The 13,864-nt window shown below is 46.9% G+C and overlaps 2 long non-coding RNA genes across 2 annotated transcripts in view; both read left to right on the forward strand.

The window, feature by feature from the left end:
• LOC309533896 overlaps window positions 1–13,864 on the forward strand; it is a 395,549-nt gene that overhangs the window by 58,667 nt on the left and 323,018 nt on the right. The gene's annotated exons all lie outside the window — the stretch shown is intronic.
• Window positions 1–13,864, forward strand: part of LOC309533917 — a 38,221-nt gene that overhangs the window by 7,507 nt on the left and 16,850 nt on the right. Inside the window, exon 2 of the long non-coding RNA XR_014220528.1 lies at window positions 13,315–13,485. This is a non-coding gene — a long non-coding RNA (uncharacterized lncRNA). The remainder of the gene's footprint in view (window positions 1–13,314; window positions 13,486–13,864) is intronic.

Here is a 13,864-nt window from a genome sequence, read left to right on the forward strand (position 1 = left end):
CCTGCTGCCACAACATGGATGTGCAACTTCACATGCACATGCCAGCACATAGTATGTGTGACGTCACACACATTACGTTGAAGGAACAGGTTACCCAAACCTGACTGTTCAGTGTGCGGTCACCCGAACCGGGCCCCAGCCCCAAAATTCCTTAATTCATTCTTCTTCAATAATTAGCTAAAATCCATTAGCTTGAGCTGTATAACACAAACCAGCTGTATAAACAAAGCCTTCTCCTTTATCAGTTCCTGAAGGCATAATGGATGGCCTTGTCAGTTCCTAGTGGAGATGGGATGGTCTTATCTTACCGGTTGTAAATATCCTGACCACGATGATGCTCAGACCTTGCAAGACAGGCCTGTCAGCCCCGGAATGGTACCAGGAGTAAGGAGTACTCCTATAGATGGGTGACCTTTCTACTCCAAGATAAGAGTACAGGAACAGGAAGGTCTGTTCATGCTCAAGGAGGCTCAAGGATGTAAACTTACATGTACAAACACACACGAGGCTGGATTCCTGGGGAGGGGGAAAGGGGACCTAAAAGGGATATAAGCTGTATGTAATTGCTCTCTAAGTGCACTTGCTGTGAACGATCACGCAGTGCCTTTCTGCTGCTCCGGAGAGCAGGAATAAACTCTTTCTCTGAAGCAACCCTCGGTGTCTATTGACTCCTTCCTCCCTCCTGGGAGCAACGCTCACCCAACCCATGGAAAAGGTCTGAAAGGCTACAACGTGAAGGCATGTGTATGTCACATCGCACATCTGCATTGCGGCGGCTGGCGGTGGAAGCTCCCTCTTCCTCTCTGCAGACAGCAAGGCACCCTATTCTGCAGGGAGGGCCTCGGGCTCGGAGGCAGGGACGCACTGCCTCCACATCCGAGCCCCCTGTGGCATTCATACGGAGCTCCTGGTCATCTCACAGACTATTGAACCGTACACCACTAATCCGCTCGCACCAGCCAGATCCTCCCCGGTAAATCACTTAGTCTCAGTCAGGTTCTCAAGTTAACAAAGAAAAATGTAGTTTATTGCAGACACAAACTTTAACTGCATTCCAAATGTTGTTACTCTTTACCTTCTTAGTCTTATTTTTTCCTGTCTCTATAACAACAACAACAACAACAACAACAACAATAATTTATTATTTATACCCCGCCCATCTGGCTGGATTTCCCCAGCCACTCTGGGCAGCTTCCAGCAAAACACTAAAATACAATAACCTATTAAACATTAAAAGCTTCCCTAAACAGGGCTGCCTTCAGATGTCTGCTAAACGTTTGGTAGTTATTTTTCTCTTTGACATCTGGTGGGAGGGCATTCCACAGGGCGGGTGCCGCTACCAAGAAGGCCCTCTGCCAGGTTCCCTGTAACTTGGCTTCTTGCAGCGAGGGAACTGCCAGAAGGCCCTCAGCACTGGTCTTCAGTGTCTGGGCAGAAAGATGGAGGTGGAGACCCTCCTTCAGGTATACCTCTCCTCACACAAGAACCCACTGCCCTAACTGTCCCTCTATTTCCAACTGCCTGCCAACTGCTTTTCCAACTGCCTTTCCCAACCAGCCAACCCATTAAAACCAGCCAACTAACCACACCCCAAACGTCGGGCTAAGCCCTTTTGTAAACAGGTAGGCTCCACCTCCGGCTTTCCTATTGGTCTACATTTTAACCCTTTCTCTTCCCCCTGTACAGACATTTTCAAGCGAACAGGTAAACACCGCTGCCCCCCAAAAAGGGTTCCTGGCTGGCTGGCTGATTGTGCAGTGCAGAGCTACACTGCTTCTGTCTCGGAGGCAGTGCTGCTGCCTGCCAGCTTTTGAGTTTATCTGCATATATATTTTTCTTAAGTCTCATCTCAATCCTTCATTCTGACAAGCAACGAACCCTCCCAGTTCTGTTGAAAATATGAGCAATTATATGCAGGGCTGGATTTAGGTTTGATGATGCCCTAAACTACTAAAGGCATATGCCCAGCTGTCCTTTGTCAATAACAAATTGTGGCTGCTTATTGTGTTGAATATATGCTATATGGTAATTTATGGAGCTAATAGGTATCTAAACCAGTGATATTTTAGGGAGCAGGTGGGGCCCATTACTTAAATCAGGCATAGGCAAACTCCGTCCTCCAGATGTTTTGGGGCTACAACTCCCATCATCCCTCGCTAACAGGACCAGTGGTCAGGGATGATGGGAGTTGTAGTCCAAAAACATCTGGAGGGCTGAGTTTGCCAATGCCTGACTTAAATCATAGGAGCCTACACAACACAACACTGTTGCTGTATGTAGGTTTTATTTTATTTGTTTTTTTATCTTATATTTTGGAAATGTACATCCAGTCCCCCCCCTCTAAATTTATTTGGGGGCCCCCAAGAGAGTGGGGCCCTAAGCTATAGCTTGTTTAGCTTTATACATAAATCTGGCACTGATTATATGCATATGCACACCAGATTTCCTAAACTAACCAGTGCATAAACAGAGAGAAACTCTAAAAAAGTGTATTAATATATTTATAATATAACACTGTAGAAATATAGTACAACCTGGGACTTGATTCCTTGATAAGTATTACACATATATGTAATTTATTTGCATATAATTTTGCATATAATTAGTTGAGGGTTTTTTAACTTAATAACAACAACCCAGGCAATGCAGCTGAGACATAAACAGGCACCCAATGTGACGACAAATGAATGTGTGCAAAACTTGATTGCATCAGAACCACAAATTTTCATGTATAAACCCATTTTAAAACCGATTCCTCCTCCATCCCTAGCAGCAGAATGACAGTAGTAGAGATCTACACCCCCTATATCATGTCTTCCCGTTATCCATATATTTTATTAGCACACTTAGGAAACAATCATAGCTATGGGAAACCAGCATAATTCATGCCATCTTCAGTTAAGATGGTGCAAAGCTCTCCATTGTACAGAATCTGGGTGGTCAGCAAGAGGGGACTGTGCTCAGTGAATATATATATATATATTAAAATGCTACTACATTAGAACCTTGGGTTGCGGATGTAATCCATGATGGAGGCACGTCCGCAACCCGCAGCATTCGTAACCTGCAGCGCCGCATCTGCGTGTTGGGATTCACAGAATGCTGTGTGAGATAGTAAGTCTGCAGGCTTGAGTTTGCTAGCTGCTGCAACTGGCAGATGCAGTCAGCCTGCAATACTTTCTGTGGAAGTGCTGGATCAGAAAGATTCAGCAGTAATGTGCTGTCAGTTGATTGGCTGCCATTGCTTTAAAAGGGAAACCTTCAGTAGTAAGGGGTTGGTGTAGAGGAGTGTGGTCAGAGAGAGAGAGATAGAAAGGTCTTCCTATTTGCCTTAAGGTGCAGCCAGGTACTCTGTTTGACTGTATGAACTGCTCGTGTATTATAGCCTGTAGATATTTGTATATATAGCTCACAATAAATATACTGCACTGAAGAACCTGGAACTCTGAGCATTTTTGCTAAAGCGCCACGGAGAATTCGCGACACTCCACACGCGCGTGATGGGATTTGGCGCTTCTGCGCATGTGCGAGTGGTGAAACCCGGAAGTAACCCTTTCCGGTACTTCCGGGTTTCCTGCGCTCCGCAACCTGAAAACACACAACCCAAAGCGATTGTAACCCGAGGTACCACGGTATGGCTATTGAGCATTTTCCTGCTCTGCGCTATATGGAATCAGATGGCAACCAACTCTGAAAACCATATCTCTTTCAGAACTGAGTTCGGCTTTGAGCTTGAATAGATGTCAGCTAAGGGATTGGCTCTTCTGGACTGAATACAGAAAGGACCTGCAACTAATTAGAAACACTAATTCCCCCCCCCCCCGCTGCCCTCTTGGAATACCCTTTTGAGAACAGAGCATTAGTTTATATTTATTTTATTTTAAGATTTTTATTAGTTGCAAGCACATAAATACATAAAATATACATAAATAAAACTAAAAAGAAAAGTAAAGAATAAAAAAGAGAAAAGAAACAAAACAAAGAATGAAAATGAAATAATAGATAACAAACTTCAAAAAAATAAATATTTTCATATCAACTTCTACATAGGGAGTTCAAGCCTTTTTAAAACAGCTTTGGCTTGGCTCCTTTATTCGCATCTTGACTTTCCGCTATCGATGAACATACTTAGCAAATCATTTTTTTCCAGATAACTGTATTCGAATGGTAAATTGGAGAGACAGTCTGACTGTCAGTGGGATTTAATCTACGCTAAGCCAGGTGATGTTCTGGAAACCTTCTTTTTCCATGTAATTAGTAACGACAGCCCATTCTCTCCTTGTTCTTTCTTTTGAGTAATTTCTTATTAGATCCATTAATTTGGCAAGTTCTATATATTCACTTAATTTTAAGAGCCATTCTTCTTTTGTGGGAATTGTATTACATTTCCATTGTTTCACTGTCATGATCCTTGTGGCTATGATTGCGTATAGAAAGACTCTTTTATTTTCCTTTGGGATGTCTGTTGTGAAAATTCCCAATACAAATAATTCTGGCTTTTAAAAAAAAATTATGTCTAATCATTTTTTTTTCTTTCTTCATATATCATGTACTAGAATGTTTTGATTCTGGGACATGTGGAAAAGACTCCCCTCTTTTTGATTACGTTTTCAGCATTTGTTACTAATCTTTTTGTTCATTTTAGCCAATTTTGCTGCAGTCATATACCACTGGTACATCATTTAAAGAAAATTTTCTTTAATCATGTAACAGGCTGTGAATCTGATATCATTTTTCCAGAGGTTATCCCATTTTTCTAATTCTATATTATATCCCAGGTCTTGTGCTCATTTTACCATTACATCTTTAAGATGCAATTTTAATAATAATTTGTACATTTTAGACAGATTCTTTTTTGTTATTTGAGAGAAGTTCTTAGTCCAAATCAGAGATTATTTTCTCAAACCCCTTTTTTCTTTTATCTTGCTCAAAGATTCTGTTGATAATATTGCAGCCAACTTATGCCAATTTGTTTTAAAGTGTCATAATTCTTTAATCTTAATTTATTATTATGACATTCTTCTGGCCTAGGGGGCGGGGCCTGCATTCATCGCCACAGCATAAGAGGTCTGGGAGAGGCCTCCGGGACACGACTGCTGGTGCTGCTGCTTGCGTGAGTGCTGGGAGGACCGCTCCCTTTCTGCCAACTCCATCTGGCCTAGGGGGCGGGGCCTGCATTCATCGCCACAGCATAAGAGGTCTGGGAGAGGCCTCCGGGACACGACTGCTGGTGCTGCTGCTTGCGTGAGTGCTGGGAGGACCGCTCCCTTTCTGCCAACTCCATCTGGCCTAGGGGGCGGGGCCTGCATTCATCGCCACAGCATAAGAGGTCTGGGAGAGGCCTCCGGGACACGACTGCTGGTGCTGCTGCTTGCGTGAGTGCTGGGAGGACCGCTCCCTTTCTGCCAACTCCATCTGGCCTAGGGGGCGGGGCCTGCATTCATCGCCACAGCATAAGAGGTCTGGGAGAGGCCTCCGGGACACGACTGCTGGTGCTGCTTCGTGAGTGCTGGGAGGACCGCTCCCTTTCTGCCAACTCCATCCGGCCTAGGGGGGCGGGGCCTGCATTCATCGCCACAGCATAAGAGGCCTGGGAGAGGCCTCCGGGACACGACTGCTGGTGCTGCTGCTTGCGTGAGTGCTGGGAGGACCGCTCCCTTTCTGCCAACTCCATCTGGCCTAGGGGGCGGGGCCTGCATTCATCGCCACAGCATAAGAGGTCTGGGAGAGGCCTCCGGGACACGACTGCTGGTGCTGCTGCTTGCGTGAGTGCTGGGAGGACCGCTCCCTTTCTGCCAACTCCATCTGGCCTAGGGGGCGGGGCCTGCATTCATCGCCACAGCATAAGAGGTCTGGGAGAGGCCTCCGGGACACGACTGCTGTTGCTGCTTCGTGAGTGCTGGGAAGACCGCTCCCTCTCCTGCCAACTCCATCCGGCCTAGGGGGCGGGGCCTGCACTACCATCACAGTTTAGAGGACAGAGCAGCTACCGGCAGCAATGGACAAAATAGTTTTAAATGTTTTAATTGCTTTTAATTTGCAGCACCTTAAATGGGGGTTGTTGTTTTTTATAATATTATATTATTTCATTATCTGCTGCAAATGTTAAAGATGTTTATATATATTTTAAGGTGTTTTAAAGGTGCTTTTATTGTTTACTTTGTTGTACCACCGTGAATGGTGGTTTTTATTTATGTATTTTTGTTGTTCCATTTTGTTTTGTTTTTGGGGTTGGACACTGAGTGGGGCGGGGATTGGTTTTGTTTGGGCATAATTGTTTTGGTTGTTTTGTTTTCTATTTGTAAATGGAGGTTAGTATGAGGCTTGGGATTGCGACCGTGGAGGGGCGAGGGAGGTATGGCGGTGGGGGCAGATGTTATAGGCGAAGGGGATCGAGATATGGATATGCTCGTACCCCTTCCAATCTGCGCCCCATCCCGAGAGACGAGGGTAGGGTGAGCAAGGATTACTCACCTCCTTCACTGGTGTTGTGCAATGCCAGGTCTATAGGCAACAAAACTGCTACCCTGCGAGATTTCTTTATCTCGCAGGGAGTTGACCTGGCTTGTGTGACGGAGACCTGGGTGCGCGAAGGGGTAACTGTTACCTTACGAGAGATGGCGCCCCCGGGTTTTTCCGTCCTTCACCAGTCACGGACTGTGGGCCGGGGGGGAGGGGTGGCAGTATTAATCCGGGAAGATTGTTCTTTCAGGGCTCTACCATCGCCATCGATCCCCGGCATTGAATGTGTTGGCCTAGTGTGGGGCTCCGAGGAGAGCTTGGCTGTCTGGCTGGTGTACCGGCCACCTAGCGCACCAGCAGCCACCCTGTCAGGCCTGCTGGAGGCGGTGGCCAGCTGGGCCTTGGAGTTCCCTAACCTATTGGTATTGGGAGACTTCAACTTCCACGCTGATGCCACTCCCTCCTCACAGGCTCTGGACCTGGTGTCTTCCATGGCGACACTAGGGCTCTCCCAGTTTGTTTCGGGCCCCACACATCAAGCAGGCCACACGCTGGATTTGATCTTTGGCGCCGGTATAGATGTGGTCATGTCTCCTTCGATGAAGGTGCCATGGTCTGATCACTACGCTCTGAAAGCCAGGATTGACTTTCCACCCCCACCCTGCTTAGGTGGCGAGCCGATTTGGGCTCGCCCGCGGAGGCTGATGGACCCGGATAGATTCCGTCAAGCCTTGCGGGACCTTGCTCCCCCTGGCGACTCATTGACTGAGCTTGTTGAGGGCTGGAATACCCAGCTCCTGGCAGCCATCGATGAGATCGCACCTAAGCGCCCTCTGCGACCCCGCAGAAACCGGGCTCCCTGGTTTACCGAGGAGCTTCGGAAAATGAAGCGGGACCTCAGACGGCTAGAGCGAGTATGGCGGGGTGCCCGTGACGGAGCCTCAAGAACATCTTATAGGGTTTTTATGAAAACCTATGAGATGGCAGTGAAGGCTGCTAAGAAGTCTTACTTCTCGGCCTCCATTGCATCCGCTAGCTCTCGCCCGGCGCAATTATTTAGTATAATTCGGTCTTTAACGTCCCTTGAAGGACAGCCAAATTTAAATAACAATCTGACACACAGCTGTGAGGCATTTGCGAGCTTTTTTGCGGAGAAGGTCCTGTTGCTCCGCCATGACCTCTCTGCCAATTTGGATACAATAAAGGAACTGGAGGCCCCTCGACTGTCCTCGGGTCCAGTATTGGACCACTTTGACCGGATATCTCCAGCTGATGTGGACAGATTCCTCCAAGCTGGAAAGCCCACCACCTGTCCTCTTGACCCGTGCCCGTCATGGCTGATTAGAGCGTGTCCAGACGAGGTGCGGGGCCCCCTGGGGGATATCATCAATTTGTCCCTTGGCACCGGGATATTCCCAGGGGAACTGAAGGAGGCGGTGGTGCGTCCGCTCTTAAAGAAAACATCATTAGATCCCTCAGATCTATCCAATTACCGCCCGGTCTCGAATCTTCCATTCATGGGTAAGGTGATTGAGAGAGCGGTTGCTGAACAGCTTGGTAAGTTTCTGGATGAAACATCTGCTCTGGACCCATTCCAGTCCGGCTTCCGCGCTGGTCATGGGACCGAGACGGCTCTGGTCGCCCTAACAGATGATCTCCGCAGGCAGCTGGATCGAGGCGGGTCAGGGCTGCTGATTCTTCTAGATCTGTCAGCAGCCTTTGACATGGTCGATCACGAACTCCTGGACCACCGCCTTGCCGACGTGGGGATCCAGGGCACAGTCCTTCAATGGCTGCGCTCGTTTCTCTCTGGTCGGGGACAGAGGGTGGCGCTTGGGGGGGAATTGTCATCACGCCACTCCTTGGTGTGTGGAGTGCCTCAGGGTGCAATTCTCTCCCCGATGCTTTTTAACATCTTTATGCGCCCCCTCGCCCAGCTTGTCCGGAGTTTTGGGCTGGGTTGCCATCAGTATGCTGATGACACCCAACTCTATCTGTTGATGGATGGCCATCCTGACTCGGCCCCAGACACACTGACCAGATGTCTGGAAGCTGTGGCTGGATGGTTACGTGGGAGCCGGTTGAAGTTAAATCCTTCGAAGACAGAGGTCCTCTGGCTGGGGCGGGAAGATATGGGATCAGGGGGGCAACTCCCATCTCTTGCGGGGGTGCAATTAGTGCCAGCACCGTCCGTTAAGAGTTTGGGTGTAATCTTCGATACCTCCCTCTCTATGGAGTCGTAGATTACAGCTATAACAAAGGCGGCATTTTTTCATCTCCGCCAAGCTAAGCAGTTGGCCCCTTATCTCTCTCGTCCTGACCTAGCCACTGTGATCCATGCGACGGTCACCTCCAGACTGGATTATTGTAACTCGCTCTACGTGGGGCTGCCCTTGAGACTGACCCAGAAACTCCAGCGGGTGCAGAATGCCGCGGCGAGACTCCTTATGGGGTCTTCGCTGCGAGAGCACATTCATCCGGTATTATACCAGCTGCACTGGCTCCCGGTGGAGTACAGGATCAGGTTTAAGGTGCTGGTTTTAACCTTTAAAGCCCTATACGGCCTAGGACCCTCGTACCTACGGGACCGCCTCTCCTGGTATGCCCCACAGAGAAACCTACGGTCTGCAAATAATAACATCCTCAAGGTCCCAGGCCTCAGAGAGGTTAGGCTGGCCTCAACTAGAGCCAGGGCCTTCTCGGCTGCAGCTCCAAACTGGTGGAAGGCTCTGTCAAAAGAGACTAGGGCCCTGCGGGACCTGACATCTTTCCGCAGGGCCTGCAAGACAGAGTTGTTCCGCCAGGCCTTTGGTCAGGGCGCAGCCTGACTCCCTCCTCTGGCAACCTGCACATAATTCTGCATAATTGGTTGCCATCAATTTGATTTAATTAATTTTATAATGAAATATTTTAGATTGTGTGATTATTTGACTGATTATTTGATTGTTGTTAGCCGCCCTGAGCCCGGCTTTGGCTGGGGAGGGCGGGATATAAATAAAATTTATTATTATTATTATTATTACAGGAAAAGGCAAGGGGTGAGAAGGTGAAAAATGGCTTAGTCATGTATAATGAGATAAGAATCCAATGTCTTTGTTCAGACCAGGTCTCTCCATGGTTTTAAGTTTGGTAATGAGTTGCAATTCAGCAGCTTCTCTTTCCAGTCTATTTCTGAAATTCCTTCGTAGTAAAACAGCTACTTTGAGATCTTGTATAGAATGTCCTGGGAGATTGAAGTGTTCTCCTACTGGTTTCTCTGTTTTGTGATTCTTGATGTCAGATTTATGTCCGTTTATTCTTTGGCATGTGGGACGCGGGTGGCGCTGTGGGTTAAAGCCTCAGCGCCTAGGGCTTGCCGATCGAAAGGTCGGCGGTTCGAATCCCCGCGGCGGGGTGCGCTCCCGCTGCTCGGTCCCAGCGCCTGCCAACCTAGCAGTTCGAAAGCACCCCCGGGGGCAAGTAGATAAATAGGTACCGCTTACCAGCGGGAAGGTAAACGGCGTTCCGTGTGTGGCTCTGGCTCGCCAGAGCAGCGTTGTCACACTGGCCACGTGACCCGGAAGTGTCTTCGGACAGCGCTGGCCCCCGGCCAATAGATGTGAGATGGGCGCACAAACCCCAGAGTCTGTCAAGACTGGCCCGTTCGGGCAGGGGTACCTTTACCTTTACCTTTATTCTTTGGCATAAGGTTTGGCCTGTTTGTCCAATATACAGAGCTGAAGGACACTGTTGGCATTTGATGGCATACACAATGTTAGACGATGAGCAATTAAATAGTCCCGAGATGGTATGTGTGATGTATGACCCATCACACGTGCCATTCTGTGCAGCTTCACACAGTGTCAATTAAGAGTTGGCCGACAGCCAAGGATGACTGAGCAGAGAGGAGTTATCTGCCTGGCGATATGAGACCCTGGAAACAGCTTTACCATTGGCTAAGGTCTCACACAGGCATAATTTCTTATGACCCTTACTGACTGGAGAGTGTGTTGGTCAGTGTGAGTTCTGGAGTTTGTTAAGAGAGAGCTAGTAAAGATCCGTGAGTCTGTTCTCGTATATAGTAACTTGTAGAGTCTGCTGTAAATAATAAACACATCTAAGTAACCAAGTTACTAGTAGCAGCGTTTTGCTCCTGCTTCATCCATTGTGCCTGATGGTCCTGCCACAGGTCAAAGTTGTGAAGCACCAACACGTGATCCATGCAGGATGCACGTTCACAACCCGCGGCGCATCTGCGCACGCGCGGGTTGCGATTCGGCGCTTCTGTTCATGCGCGACCCCCAAAACCCGGAACTAACCCATTCCGGTACTTCCGGGTTTTGGCAGGTCCGTAACCAAAAAGAAGCAACTTGAAGCGTCTGTAACCCGAGGTATGACTGTACTGGGTTTTGAATAATGCAGGATATGATGGAACCATAAGTGATCCTACAATGAATGAGAGAAGCTGACATCCTCTCTGAATTTTCTAGAGTTCTGTCAGAGTGTATACCTGTCTATACCCACTATGTGATGGGGCTGGAAATGGCTGGACCTTGAAGGTTAGAACCCTTATTAAATGTCATCAGTGAGTTATGTTCTTATGCATGTTTCCTATATTTCATAACTCTATATTTCTTCTTTTCTTTTTTTGAATACTGGATTTCTTATTGATTTTTTGATTGTTATCAAGACCATTCATTCTGAGGTAAATATGTGTTAAAAATGGAAAGTGGGTTGTTCAAATTTAGCACTGTAGCAACAACATAACCTTTAGCTCAACCCAAATTTTATTAAAACATTAAAATAAGCTATTTCCTTTCCCCCATATTATATTGTTTTGTGTTCTGCTGCCTGATTTTCTGTCAGGAGTGCATGCAGGAGCCAGGCCCTGTGACCAGTAGGACTTTGCAGGGCTAGGGCCTTCCTAAGTTTATTCTGAAGAGGCAATGTGAGGCTGCACAGGTGAGGCCGATTGGTAACTCACAGTACCTGTAGGCAAGAACCTGCTTGGCAGGGGGTTGGACTCGATGACCCTTGTGGTCTCTTCCAACAATATGATTCTATGATTCTATGAACTGGGAAGGGATATAAGGTCAGCATTTCTCTTCAGCTCTTTGCCACAGCAACACGTTCCCTGCCTTGCTGTGTTTGGCTCCTTGACTCCTTGATCCTCGGACCCTTGACTTCGTAACTCCTTGCTTCCTGACCCTCAGACCCTTGGCTTCTTGACTCCTGGCTCTCTGACCCTCGGACTCTTGGCTTCTGGACTCCTGTTCCTACCTTCACCATGCCATCTTGCCCCCGGTCCCAACATCCCAAGATGGGACTTTGATCACCTGTGAACCAGACTGTGACATTTTCAATTGTATGGCCACCAATGATTCCATCCACTTTTTGTCATTTTACTGCGCCTTGTTTTCATTTTCTACCTTTGTCCAAAGTTTATATACGTTGCCTTCAGCATCACAGCTGAGAATATCAAGAAATGCTGCAATCCCTTAGATGTAGTACAAGCCCACACCTTCTGACTCACCAGAACTTCTGACTCATCAAGCCAAATGCTATATGTTGTGACCTGTCAAGTATATGACAGCCCACCCACTGTCTCAAGTGGTGAACTCCATCTCATGTCCAAAACTACCAAACACATTGCTAGCTGATTTTAAAAAGTGTCCTGAGAGAATTGCGGGCAGAAAATGATTAAATAAACTTAGACACAGATACTCATGGTGTAGACAAGTGAGGCTGAGGGACCAGGAACCTCTGACACTAGCATTGGTCGATGGTGGCTGATGAACCTGGTGGGACAACTGGGCTGCTAAGTAAAAGCTTGGTCAAGGAGATCATCAACATGATCATGAGGATATCTAGGGCTGTGTACCACATTCTGATGAATCCCAAACTGAAGGTCAGTTTTCTGAGATCCAGGCTTGATCTGAGATGGGTTGAGAGAGCCTTGGAGCAACCCGGATTGGGTTACCCAGTGCAATCTGGTGTTTTCAGTTGATGAGGCAGACTGCAGGGGTCTACTTCATCAACATCTTCCCCCCAGAGACTGCGCTGGGGTCTCTGTGCAGACCCCATCATGGCTGAATCTTCTCCTGAGCAGCTGGGAAGGCATTTGGGAAGCAGCACCCAGGATTGAATCCTGCAAACTTCTATGTGCTCCTTTGAGAGGGTCTTCCCTATAGTGAAGGCAGCAGCAAAAGAGCACTCAGCAAGAGGGAGGGAGGAGATGCAGTGTATCCTTCTTGCCCCCCCCCACAGCAAATGTTTAATTAGGGTTTAGAAACCTTAAACATTAGCCCCACCACAAATTGTTCTGGGGCTGGATTCAGCGTTTTTGGGTTCCCAGGTTTTTTTTTTGTGTGTGTGTGTACATCTCTACATTATCAACATTATCAGCATCACTATCATTAATGATGATGATGATGCAACAGTCATGATTGTTATGAAGATAACATATTTATTCAACCACAAGAATGAATACAGTTATTGTGCCATTGCAACAAAACACTACACAACGTAACAAAACTGCAACAGCAAAACAGTAACTATCTTCCATTACCTAGTTAACAAATGCGCCCTTAGAAATTTCATCTGCAGAGCAATTGTTCCAAATTTTCTGAATTTCTCCCCCTCTACTAAAAAACCATAAGCTATACATTCAATATTTGAGCTGTTTTAGTATATTGGAGGTGGGGTTGGGGAGGCCAGGAAATGACATATATAACTCCCAGAGATATTTTGGCACCTCACAGCAATATCAGAATCACATCAGAAATCCAGGATCTCAGCATGACAGTTGGTATCCAATTTTGTAATAAATATCCAATCTGTCACTCAAAAAGTAAATGTGGTTTCTTTTCCCAGTGTTTAAATTAGTAGCCTGGCCTCTCATTCTGAGCTCTGGCAGCTGCCAGACTGAAGAAGTTGCTGAGAAGGGAAACAAATCGGGAGAATTCTCAGTGGCTCGGCAGGACCTTTTCTAGGAAGAAAGATGGAGAGTTTGCAGTTCAACTTTCACGATTCTTGCTGACACAGGTATGAGCAACTAACAGACCATAGGCTCTGTTCGCCCATTGTGAGTTTCTAACAGCATAACTCCCACCCCTAAAGCCTACACTTATTATGACCACATGGGGTGCATTCAGACATGGGGTTACTGAATTGGTTTTCCTTGTTGGACACAATTTATAATGCTAGTGCTTCTGTCTAGGTTTCTAACAATACTTTAAAAAAAGATCTTTATTAATTTAAATTGCACACATACACAAAGAATTTGTGGGTGAAACAGCTCAAGCAGTGTTGGGATACAACTTAAATAACTGCAGCAAAATTACTCCAGAAAATCTTTTAAACCACTTTTTTTTAAAAAAAAAACAACAACAACATTCAGCCTTTTCACCCACCAAAGGACTTG

This window comes from Podarcis vaucheri (assembly GCF_965113315.1).
Source record: "Podarcis vaucheri genome assembly, chromosome: 6".
NCBI lineage: Eukaryota > Metazoa > Chordata > Lepidosauria > Squamata > Lacertidae > Podarcis > Podarcis vaucheri.